This window comes from Patella vulgata, chromosome 6 (assembly GCF_932274485.2).
Source record: "Patella vulgata chromosome 6, xgPatVulg1.2, whole genome shotgun sequence".
NCBI classification, from domain to species: domain Eukaryota; kingdom Metazoa; phylum Mollusca; class Gastropoda; family Patellidae; genus Patella; species Patella vulgata.
Window position 1 is genome coordinate 8,040,604 of NC_065884.2, and position 13,413 is coordinate 8,054,016.

At 36.8% G+C, this 13,413-nt stretch overlaps 1 non-coding gene across 1 annotated transcript; it reads left to right on the plus strand.

Moving 5' to 3' along the window:
* The first annotated feature begins 255 nt into the window (after positions 1–255).
* LOC126825758 (5S ribosomal RNA) lies at positions 256–374 on the plus strand. The gene has a single exon (XR_007682173.2). It is a non-coding gene; the product is annotated as a 5S ribosomal RNA (ribosomal RNA).
* Positions 375–13,413: the final 13,039 nt, after the last annotated feature.

Below are 13,413 nucleotides of genomic sequence, written 5' to 3' on the forward strand. Positions count from 1 at the left end.
TAAAATAAAAAATTAAAGAGAAAATGGCAAATATTAAATATGTACAAAATATTTATATACAAGCCAAAAGCAAGGGGGGGGGCTACAGTGGTTCAGTAAATGTAAGGCGTTGGCCGAGAAATTTCATCTTGATTTTCTGGAATAGTTCCCCCATGTCAGTAGTGTAGGACAGGGCAAGGGACAATATATAGTCGTTCGAATAGGAAAATAAACCTAGGTCTCATATATACATTGGACTGCAGTTTAAAGAGAGAGGTCTACGGCCATATCACGTTGAAAACACCAGTTCTCGTTCGATCACTGAAGTTAAGCAACGTCGGGCCCGGTCAGTACTTGGATGGGTGACCGCCTGGGAACACCGGGTGCTGTAGACGCGAACATGTTTTAGTCCCGAAATGACCTAGTTTGTGTCGAGTGGACGTTAAACCCCATTTCTCTCTCTCTTAAAGAGATAGACATAAGGTTTAGCGTCCACTCGACTTAAACTGGGTCAATTAGAGACTAACATGTGGTTCAATATTATTTCATTAATTCACTTGAGCGTCTTGGTCGTTAGAAGTGGGATGAAACCAAAGGACCTCTGAGGTTTGACAGGCGCCCCCTACTCCTTGCCATCTACTGCGTGTACTTTAAAGAACCCTTGACAATTGATATATTTGACTCAATGACATACCTTCTAATCCAACTTGCACGTGGTATAACCATTCGCCCCCCTCCGCCCGCACCAGCGTTCACTAAAATAAAAAAACCTTGACAGTTGAAACATTTGATATAAGGGTTGTAATAACACAGAGAAGTGGGAAATTAAACCCGATTTTATTTCATAAGCACGGGAAAGTCACATTAATGTAGGTCAAGTTTTTTTTTTTATAATTCTGTTACAGTATTTGATCTAACATTGGTTTCTAGATAATGCCTATTAAATACATTATGATTTCCGACTAAATTCTAAATTATATATATGTCTCTTTTTACTTTCTATATTACATGTATACAGAAATATCTGGAGAGAAGTCAAATCTAATTGTCTTTGGTAAGGATATATAACATTAAAAACCAAAATCAATATTTAAAAAATGGGTCAAATGCGTTCTTTTCCAACAGTATGGTTGAGTTCTCTTGTTGTTGTCATACATCAAATACATCAACAAGTCTGAACAAATGATGAAAGAGTTATATATCATAATTTTATAACTTCTGCAATAGTGTATTTTTCTTTTGTTATCAAAACTTGAAGAAAATCAACCGATGCAATTGTCAAAAAAAAGTCTTAGGCATTGCCCCAAGAAGAATAACTAGATTACCAAGTGCATAGACTCAGTTTCTGATTTAAAAACCCCAATATGTATGGTATTTACATTTTGCCTGATAATCAACCTCTGTGAGAAAAAGTTTCCACAATATGAATAGCCATTTCCAACTGCCTTGATCTTTTTAATGTGGTTAACTGACAAAAAAACAACAACCCATACTATGTATTAGTTGACTTGAATTGACTAGACAGTTAAAAAAGATGAAGTGTTAATTTAATTACATTGTATGTGTGATGTGTTGGTTAGCTTTTTCACAGATGAGACAAAATGGGCTAATGAAGATGGGTATATGCCATACAGTGTGCTGTGAGCAAACGTTTGCCTGGGTCAGGGGATCGTTTACGTGCACGCCAATATGTACACGGGACCTCGGTTTTTCATTCAATCCGAATGACAAGACATCTATCTTTGTCAGGCCCTTCGTCCTGCACCACTGACAAGAGGAAACCATGTCGGAAAATCCCAATGAATTTTCTCGGCCAATTTCGGAAGCGAACCCGCAACCTTAAGATTAGCCATCGTGGCCCCCTACTGATGAGACGGTCATATCGACATGTATCTAGACATAACTAAGATTCTGTCTAATGTATGTGCAGATTTCTTTTTTTTTATATTAAACTGAAGTTTAGATTCCAAAATAATGACATGAAATAGAGTTTTATGTCCCATCAGCTCCAACCGGGCTATATTGTGCCAAACACATTATGGTCAGATTCCAAAATATCATAACTACTACCTTTTCTATTACAATTGAACACTTACCCTCCAAAAACACATATCAGAAATCATAGGTGTTCTAATCGTCATTTTTTCAGCTCTTTCTTCTTTCATTTATTTTGCCTTTTGACTTATTTTATTATATGGTCTTTTCCTGGGTGATTTACTATGGCATCTAATATTGAAACTGAAAAAAATAAATACATGTGATATGAAATTGAAACTAAAATATCTATCAAAAGTTTGTTTCAAATCCTCTTAAAACATTTGAAACCTGAAGAACTACCTAAGCCGTAAAAATATACTGAGCGCCATGGAAAACGCATCACTTAGTTTTTCGTATAACAAAATGATCCTGTAAACATATCTTATTTATTTTGCTTCTTATTGTAAACAATATTCAAATGGGAACACACCAATAACAACACATTTGTACACTTATGGATGTTTAATCTGTAATCAACGGTACAAAGTCAGAGGGGTCAAAACCAAAAGTACGACACAGATGTCAGTAGCGCGTGTGTCCTCCACCGGCTCTTACGCACGCTGTGCAGCGACGTCGCATGGAATATACCAATGTTTGAAAGAAGGCCTGGGGCAAATTGTTCCATTCTTGGACAAGAGCAGCTTCTAAAGCAGCAATGGTGTGAATCTGTGGTCACGATTCAGACGGCGTCCAATCTCATCCCAGACATGTTCTATCGGTGCCATGTCCGGAGACATGGCTGGCCAGTCCAAGACATTGATGTTGTTAGCAGCCAGGTAGTTCATACTAAAACGGTGGGTATGCGGACGTGCATTATCAGTAAGTCTCGGCATCTCTAGCTCGATTCCTTCACACATCCAACAACAAATTACGACAGATTGACGTTTCACAGTTCATATACTGCACATTAAGTTGCAAACATGCTTTTAAATGGCTCACACACAATGCTGCACGTGAATATTGGGTTTTTCATGTGCATCTCGTGCAATTTTGTTTGTGCACAGGGGCCGATATTTTTTGCGTTTGGGAGCATTGTGTGAAACAATAGTTCACAGTATTGCATAATATTATACATACAAAACCACCTAGTAATAAAATATTTGGAAAAAGAAGTAATGCGTTTTCCATGGCGCTGAGTATATGTTATAATAACCTTTGTTTGGCATGTTACTTGACTGTCATAGTAAGTAGAAGAGAGCCACTGTGTTTGAGATAGTAAGGCGCTGGCTCGCTAGCCTGGAGGTCGAGGGTTCACTCCCAGTGTTGACTGAGAAAACTCGTCTAGATTTTCCGACGTGCAGGAGGACGGAGGGCCTGACAAGAACAGCTGACTAGTCGTTTTGATGGAACAAAAAACCAAAGTCATTGAGTCAAGTGGCATTGTTTCGATTTCCCGCTTGTACGTGACAAGGAGTAGGATGGCTTGTCCAACCTCGTGGATTTCCTCCGGGGCCCCCGGTTTCCTCCCACTCCTAAAGAGAATTATTGAAATTTTATTGAACCAAATGTAAGTCCCGAAATGACTTAGTTTGTGTCAAGTGGACTTTACCCCCCCCCACTCTCTACTATTACGCAACTCTTAAGTGATGCGTTTGTTCAAATTACCACCAGAATTGATTTTATAACACAATGATACTTTCTGAGAAAGGTTAATTCCAACCAACGCTAGCTTGAATCTTACTCTTTACCGCCACTCAATATAATATGTAAAGACAACAGCTGATCTAGAGCTTGACGCGCACATAACGTTGAAGGTGATTTCCCAGTTTGACAAAGTTCTTGTAAAGATAGTTAGACCGTACTGTAGCGGTGTCTGAGATTCTCCCAAAGCAGCGAACGCTACAGAATCGAAATGAAATGGGGTTCAACGTCCTACTCCTATACTGGGCTAATGAAGACGGGCATACGCTATACAGTGTGCTATGAGGGAAATTTTGCCCGGGCAGCGGCACTATCGCCTACTCTTATATCGAATTCCAACTGCAAAGGGATCTTTTACGTGCATTCCAATGTATTTACGGAACCTCGGTTTTTCGTCTCATCCGAAGGACTAGATAGCTGTCCTTGTCAGGCCCTCCGTTCTGCACCACTGACGAGGGGAAACCACGTCGGAAAATCCCGATGAACTTTCTCGGCCAATGCAGGGATCGAACACCACCTCCAGGTTAGCGTCTTAACCACCTAGCCACCGTGGCTCCCCACAAAATAGAGATAATGCGTATTGATTATCGGGATTCCTTTATTTCCCACGGATTTGTTTTAATTCTGTTGTATAAATTAGAACTACCGACAAATCCTTCGGTGAAAGTGGACTTAAAAATTTAGGAACGAACGAAATCCTTAACAAAACGAAGAAATGCTATGTGCTGATAATACGAGAAGGCGTTTATTTTAAAGGAGACAAGGCTTTAACTCAATATCATCCACAGTCTTCGACATTGAAAACACGACTTATTGGTCAATTTAAATCAACATTGATGTTGTTATCTTACTGTGAAAACATGGGCTTCTAATATCCAATATTAAAGACACAATGACATTTTTCAAATTGGCACACGAGTCGCGTGCCAGAATGCTTTCGAGTACCATTTGGATGGACGAGGTTAAACATATCCCACAAGAGATTACTACCGGTGTAGACTGGAATAACCAGAAACCAAAGACTGCCATTCAATTTGAACTCTTCGCGTATTTCGCCGAACATTGATTATAAATTAGAGTAAAAACAGAAACGATTGAATGTAATTACAGAAACCCAGATCGTATGTCAACAATTTCAATTCTAGACGCCAAATGACACTTTTGTTTATTTCCAACAAATACTAATTAAAACGGCAATAAAAGAACGAGATTTGAATTACGAATATAAATTGCAACCAAATTCATAATTAAACTGTTTATGATTAAAAATGTTCTTTAACCAGAATTTAATGAAGTAAACTTTATCAAAAACATCAGGGTATAAGCACAAATTAAATAAATTTATCTCCCTATAATACATTCTGCAGTAGATACCGCTTGTGTGATAAATTTCATGAATATGATTGGTCAGTTGAAAGGAACTACTCTTTATTATTTTTAAAGAACATTTATTTAATTGACTATGATGGAAACACCGGGTCAATATAAAGGACTTTGCAATGGTTGAATTGCTGTCAAAAAATGTGTATCACTACGCCGTAATGTAATCAGGTTCAGTAAAAGTGAAATCTATAGCAAAGAATTATATTTATTTGTGCGTGTAAGAAAGCATTGGGTGATAACTAAAATCTCCTAGTCGTCTTTATTGATATCAAAAAGGACTCGTAGAAGAATCTCCATTTAACAAGAAATTCATAAGACAAAACCAAAACACGATATTTGACCGGCAATAAGCTTCTACTGGGCTGTCCACAGACTTCTTAATCCACATCAAAAGTATGTTTGGAAATGAAAAATCAAATTAACAAGACGATATTTGACCGGCGATAAGCTTTCACTCTATGTACACAGTCCCAGATTTAGTTGATATCAAATTTGACACGTCTTAATCTACACCGAAAGGATGTTTGGAAATGAAAAATAAAATTATGTCTGACAATAAAATTAATTATACCAGTAAAAGGATAGGACGTGCGACGGGTTTCATATGATTATTATTTATTTAAATGGAAATTAAAACTGCGGTCAGATTCTAATCATTATTAATAAGTCATGGAATGGAGTTAATACGATGTATTTATGTTCTCTATCCATAGGCGCAGGAACAGGACAAATACACCCCCCCCCCCCCACAAATATGTATTTTCGGGCAACGTCAAAAATGAAACGTTTTACCTCAATTTATGTCGTTGGTACTCTGTAAATCCAGAAACCTCGGCACTAGGTTCGGGACATTTTGTTTGTTATAATGGTTGGCATAAGGTTTGTACTCTTCTTTGTTTTTGGAAACCATTGAAGACGATTAACCTCAACGAGTATCAATATCCATTCGCGGGGGGATCACGTTGGTAAGCCGCTGGCTCGCTAGCCTGGAGGTCGGGTGTTCTATCCCTGCATTGGCCGAGAAAGTTCATCCCGATTTTCCAACGTGGTTTCCCCTTGTTAGTGATGCAGGACGGGGGGCCTGACAAAGACAGCTGTCTAGTCGTTCGGATGGGACGAAACACCGAGGTCCCGTGTACACATTGGCGTAAAAGATCCCTTGGCAGTTGGAATTTGATATAAGAGTAGGCCGTAGCGACGCTGCCCGGGCAAAATTTCACCCATAGCGTATGACCGTCTTCATTAGCCCAGGTTAGGAGCAGAACAGTAGGACGTTAAACCCCATTTCATTTCATTTCCATTCGCGGATATCTAGAACCTATATGCTAGCGGAAGGGTTTAACGTAGACAAAGGACGAATTTAACATCTTATTCTATGCTGTTGACCCAACCCGCTGCTTTAGAGTAGGAATTGAGGACCAAATGGTATGAAAGTTACAGATGTATGGAAAAGACACGCCTACTCGTCATCTAAAATCGACCAATGGTGGATTAATCAGAGTAAGCCAGTCTGATCTCCCGTCTAGGTGAATTGTGGGCGAAAAAGTTTCATATATACACAAAAAAAACCTGAAGTGAATTCATAACATTATGCATATTTGTGGTATGATGGCTGATGTGTTGAACGGATTTTATTTCCCTGTAAACTCATCAAGTTTTTATGTCTGAAATTGGTCTATAAACAGTCTGCAAGTCTATCTGTATAAGATGCCATTATTATAATAAGCCACAGTTTGTAAATAGATATGAAACCTATAAATCAAGCAGTGTTCTGTTTCAGGTCTAGGCACAAGGTAACAGAATAAGCGTTAGATATTTTTCATAGGGCCGACTTTAAGATTGGTCAAAGGTCACGAGATGTAAACAGGGCTAGCTTTAGCCCCAACCCTAACCCTTATTACAATCACGCCAACAATCAAGTGTCCTAGCCTTATTTACATCTCAGCGACCTTGATGAAAATTGAGTTGGCCTTAACAACGCTGAGTGAGACAGCTACAGAAAAACATCTGAAAAAGTTGTCAAATTTATCTTGATGCACATTTGGAGAAAAACATTTGAAAAAGATATCAAATTAATCATCAGAATTAATTTTTATTTAGGGTGGATTAAGTCCTTAAAGCGAGAATTTCAAATTTTCTAAGCAAGTCAAAACATAATTATTTCTGTCTTTTGCTCAATAGGTTGTCAACTCACAATTATACGATCATAGGTGTCATCCTCACACCTAAAGCTCATTTACACAGGAAATAATAACACAATTACCTCCCTTGTTTTCTATTCTCCACCATGGAGTAGCTTTTTTCAAACGTTTGAATTTGAAGAGGAACATGATATTTTTGCCAATTTCTCAGCTGGCAATAGTGAATTATAGGATTAATAGGATTATTCTTTAACAAGGTAGGACTGTTTATGGTTACCATCTATTTTCAGGCTTTATTTTAATAAATTTTAAAAATATAACTTAAAAATTTGAAATTTCCGCTTTAAGTCCTTTGTGTTAGATTTAATATGAGATATGCATAGAATAATAACTGTGCCGATTTTGTTTGTAGGCTGAGTTTACTGTAATCTTAGGTAACTTTTTCCTTTCGCTGCCGTAGTCTGGTTATAAAAGGTAATAACTTACACTAGTCTATAAATATACACTGATTCGTACCACTGGCTTAGAATTCAGGAACGGATCGAATTAAAAGTACTCTTCTTAAAATTTCAAACGGTGTCAAAAATGGCTCCACCCTACCTACAGGATATTGTTCATCCATATGTTCCATCCAGGTCCCTTCGCTCCACTGATCAATGTCTGCTGGAGACGCCCAAATTCAAATTGAAAACATTTGGTGCCAGATCTTTTTCATATATCTCTGCAACGCTTTGGAATTCGTTGCCCCTAAAACTAAAGTCTGCTGAAACATTAACTTCATTTAATTCAACCCTAAAGACCCATCTTTTCAAACGTTATATTTAAATATGACATTATCATGTGCATTTTGTGTTGTAGTGTGTTTGGTGTGTGGTCAACGCTTAGAGCATTTCCCTATCGTGATGTGGATTTTAGCGCATTATAAGACTACTTATTATTATTATTATTAAACATGCATTTTATTGCATTTGAAATAAAACTTCGGGATTCTTAATATCTTGTTGTCAAGAAATATTATCTTTCATTCAACGAGGATGGGACTGACCATGACGTCTATTATAAATTGACACTCTAAACGAAGCAACATTTAAAAAAAAAACATCTCACGGAAAAGCAATCAATCATTGGTGAGACTTGGTCGCGGGTGTTTGAGTAAAAAATAATAACTATGCATTTGTAGCATGAAGATATTTTAACATTAAAATAGTTTATATAACATTTCAGGCCTAAAGAAAGACTTGCAATAGGCAGATTTAGCTCCTGCATAATGTATGTTTAAATAAATGTTAAATTTTCAGTTATAGAATGGTTCTTTTCTGGGTTTCTGGTTCATTTTGATATATATTGCTCACGAACAGCTTTTAATAAAAATCTACTTGTTTTATTATTGGTTATAGAACATTCTAAAATTATTAATTATGAATATGGATGGAATTCAGGTGTAATTAAATCTCCAGTGGTCTCAGTCGGGCTTTTTAATTAATATTTGTTGGAAATAAAACAAAGTGGCATTTGGTGTCTAGAAATGGAGTTGTTCACATGGGGTCTGGTTTTCTGCATTTTTAATGCAATGCTAGTAACAGGTGGGTACAAATATATATTTTTTTTCTACTAACTAGGGATATATTTTTAAGCTTGGAAATGTATTATCTGCAATATTGTAGCGGTGTCTTGTCTTGTCCACCGCTACGACGGATAGATTCTTCGAGGCTTTGCGTAAGTAAACATGGCTTCAAACACGAAGCATTGCCGATTGCATTGGGTAGTTATGTCGCAAATAGTGACGACACGCTCCACAACAAAATGGGTTGTCAAATTGCGTCAACACAATACTACGGTCATGTGTTGTGTTTTGTCCGGCAGTGACGGTTTTTATCAGGTGAATGCCTTGACCGACTCCGATGACGATTGGGACAAGACGAATTTGGTTCCAATTGAGGGAGAGAAGTGAAACTCGGTTTACAGTTTCATTGCATCAATACCTTGACTAAGTCCGATCACAAGCATGTGCTTCTAGAGGATAACAGTTGTTTTATAAAGATACGTAATTAAAATGCACCCTTTTTAATGTGGGGCGCCCTGGTGGCTAAGTGAGTAAGACGCTGGCTCGCTAGCCTAGACGTCGCGTGTTCGCCCCCGGAGTTGAACCAGAAAGTTGGTCGGGATTTTCCAGCGTGGCTTCCCACTTGTCAATGGAGCAGAACGGATGACATGACAAGGATAGCTGTCTAGTCGTTCGGAAAACCGAGGTCCCGTGTACACATTGGCGTATACGTTATAGATGCCTTGGCAGTTGGAATTCGATATAAGAGTAGGCCGTAGCGCCGCTATGCGGGCAAAAATTTCCCTCATAGCACACTGCATGGCGTATGCCCGTCTTCGTTAGCCCGGTCGGAGTAGGGCATTAAGCCTCATTTCTTTTCATTTTCTATAACGTCAACGTATTATGCTGTCGCAGCTCTCCGTTGGTGGGTAGTGAAAGGGTCGTCTTGAAATTCTTTTTACTGATACCCCAAGGATGATCCATATTGTTTCGGGTACAGACCCACCCCCATAGTCAGAGCCGCAAACCAATATGTGTGTATCTCAACTACACATTTCATATACCCTAATTATCGCACCTATTGACTCTGATGCATACCCAACCCTTGGAAAGATGCTACGCCAAACTATAACGTGAATCGCTTGCAGCAAACGTCATTGAACTTTGCACATTTATTCCTTTCAACCTAAGGATGGTGGCTCGTTGGTAACGAAGTGTAATACATTGGTGACGCAGTATTTCCGTTGTGTGACGTGTGTCTGTTCTTCTGATCATATATATCGTAGAGGAAAAGCTCATTATTCATGCAACTGATCACCATGGCATATAATGAACATTTTCAAAATATGATGCGGCTTTTGCAACACCCTTGCAGAGCCTGTAGGCCTCCCAAATACCGACATACACCTTGCATTACCTACGCAAATACCTAGGTAGCGTAAGGGGTTACGGGGAATTGTGACAGACAGACTTCTAACATTACATTTCAGGAGAAGAACTACTTGTGGTAACTGGTGCAGGTAACATCTATAGCCATAACACAAAAAACAAAAGGACGAAGAACTTTGCCAAGGAAGGTAATTGTCAATAACGTGATCGTTTTATTTAAACGTAGAAAAGAATAATTCTGATTATGATCTGGGGCCTGTTTCACGAAATTTTAACTAAGATAAAATCCAATTTTGATTAATTTGATTAGATAATATTAGATTGATTTTAGTGCTTAGCCAATCAGAATTGAAGTATCTACTAAAATTGGATTTTATCTTTTGTTAAGATTTCGAGAAAGAGATTGCTGGATTTTAAATCACACTAAAGAGCCAACGAAACTATTGAAAGGTAATCTTGATAACCTGAAAGCATGGGCTTTTGATTCCATGGACGAGGATTATTTTATTTAATGTTCACGAATTGGACTTTAAAATATGCTTAACACCCGCATACAGATTACAAAATTATAAATATAGAGAGATAAATGGGGTTTATCGTCCACTCGACACAAACTAGGTCATTTTGGGACTAACATGGTTCAATTTTATTTCAATAATTCGCTTGCGCGTAGGGTTCTTAGCAGATGGAGGACCCGGAGAAAACCAACGAGGTTAAACAGGCGACCCTACTCCTTATCACGTACAACCGGGGAATCGAAACCACGCCAGTTGACTCAATGACAGACCTTATGATACACCGCGCACGCGCTAATCATTTGCTCTCCTGAATTATATTTCTGAATTTAAAACTATTATTGAAATTGGAAGATGTTTATATTTAAATCGACATTATGTAAGAGCTAAATCTGCCTACTGCAGGTCTTTCATTGAGCCTTAAGTGTTATATACATTATTATACAGGCATTTACTAATATGCCAAGACCATAATCAACGCTCTATGCCATCGGGTGGATCCGATTGTAAGTAGATTAGAACGGTTCGGACATTTATTGCTTAAAATAAGTAATTTGAATGATTTTTCAATATATTTGTTATATATTTTTGAAATATTATAGCGAGAACGACCAGCTCTTTATCTAAATCTTACATAACGCCCCTTTAACTAAATAAATAGCGATATTAATTGGAAACTGTTAATCTACCCAACTTTATGGTAGCCTATTTAAAATTCCTCCAAATTCCCAAATTTTATTCTGATTGGTCTATATTTATAGTCGACAACATGGCATGTGATTATGACAGAAAATTAGTCTACTACTCCCTAACACCAGGAGAAAATCAACAATTCACAAAGATTGTCCGCGTGAATAAAGATGGTGGAGAAATGAAAATAATATCCGATAAAGGTAGATGTCATATTTTATCTATATTGAATTATTATATGCCTACATGCAATGTAGGTATATTGTATCGTCGCCCCTGTCCGTCCGTGGACACCTATACAGGTCAATATTTTTTATATTCTACAAAATTATAAATTAATTATAAATTAAAAATTAATTATAAATTGAAAATTAATTATAAATTAATAATTAATTAAAATATAATTATAAATTAATAATTAATTATAAATTAATAATTAATTATAAATTAATAATTAATTAATTATAAATTAATAATTAATTATAAATTAATAATTAATTATAAATTAATAAATTATAAATTAATAAATTATAAATTAATAATTAATTAATTATAAATTAATTATAAATTAATTATTAATTAATTATTAATTATAAATTAATTATAAATTAAAAATTAATTATTATTCTATAACATTATAAATTATTCTATAAAATTAAAAATTATTCTATAAATTATTCTATAAAATTATAAATTATTCTATAAAATTTAAATATTCTACAAAATTAAAAATTATTTTTCAATTGATTTTACATTATTAAAAATTATTTTACAAAATCAAAATATAATTCTACAAAATCGAAAATTAAAAATTATTTTTGTCCCCCGCCTTTCGAAGAAAGCAGGGGACTATTAAAATGGGTTCGTCCGTCACACTTTTGGGACACAATAACTCTCTTTTTAATTGAGCTAAAATGTTCAAACTACGTGTAGGTGTTTATTAGGTCAATACCTTGATGTACTTCGCAGATGAGCATTTTCCGCTTAGGGTAAGCAGAGATAAGCAATTTGATTGGTCGATGCTTTGGGAAACGATAACTTTAGTTTTAATTAAGTGAGAGTGATGATACTTGGTGTATGGTTTCATTACATCAATACCTTTACTAAGTTCGATAATGAGCATTTTCCGCTCTGGGTAAGCAGAGCGATAAGCAATTTGATTGGCCAAGATTTTGAAACACAATAACTCTCCTTCTAATTGAGCTAGAATGTTCAAACTTGGTGTAGGTGTTTATTCATAATTAAAAATAAAAATAAGAAATAATAATAAAAAGAAAAAAAAAGTAGTTCGTATTTGAGCTTTTGTACAACTGTTTATTTATTGATTGATACGATGGAGATAACAATCCTGACCAATAATGTGGTACTAATCACATCGTTATTTATGTCAGAATTTGATTACCCTTTCACTGTACGCCGTAAGCAACTATGCAATATCATTGACCAATAAGGACATTATGTTTAAAAATGAGACTCCATCATGACGAACCCAAGCGATATTTAGAGAGAGAGAAATGGGGATTAACGTCCACTCGACACAAACTAGGTCATTTCGGGACTAACATATGGTTTAATTTTATTTCAATAATTCGCTTGCCCGTAGGGGGTCTTTAGCAGTGGGAGGAAACCGGAGGACCCGGAGAAAACCCACGAGGTTTGACAGGCGACCCTACTCCTTGTCACGTACAACCGGGGATTCGAAACCACGCCAGTTGACTCAATGACAGGCTTTATGATACAGCGCGCACGTGCTAACCATTCGGCCATCCAACCCCCCTCAATCGATATTTAGCTTTCCTTGATCCTATTCTCCATCGATCCCTTGCATATCTTGTACGACAACCGCCCTCTTAAATTAATATAGAACAGTAAAGACGAAAATATGATACAAGCATATATAATTATAATGTATAATACTTTTTATTTATATAGGGGGTTGGATGGCTGAATGAATAGCACGTGCGTGCTGTATCATAAAGTCTGTCATTGCGTCAACTGGCGTGGTTTCGAATACTCGGTTGTACGTGACAAGGCGTAGGGTCGCCTATCCAACTTAGTGGTTTTTTCTCCGGGTCCTCCGGTTTCCTCCCACTGC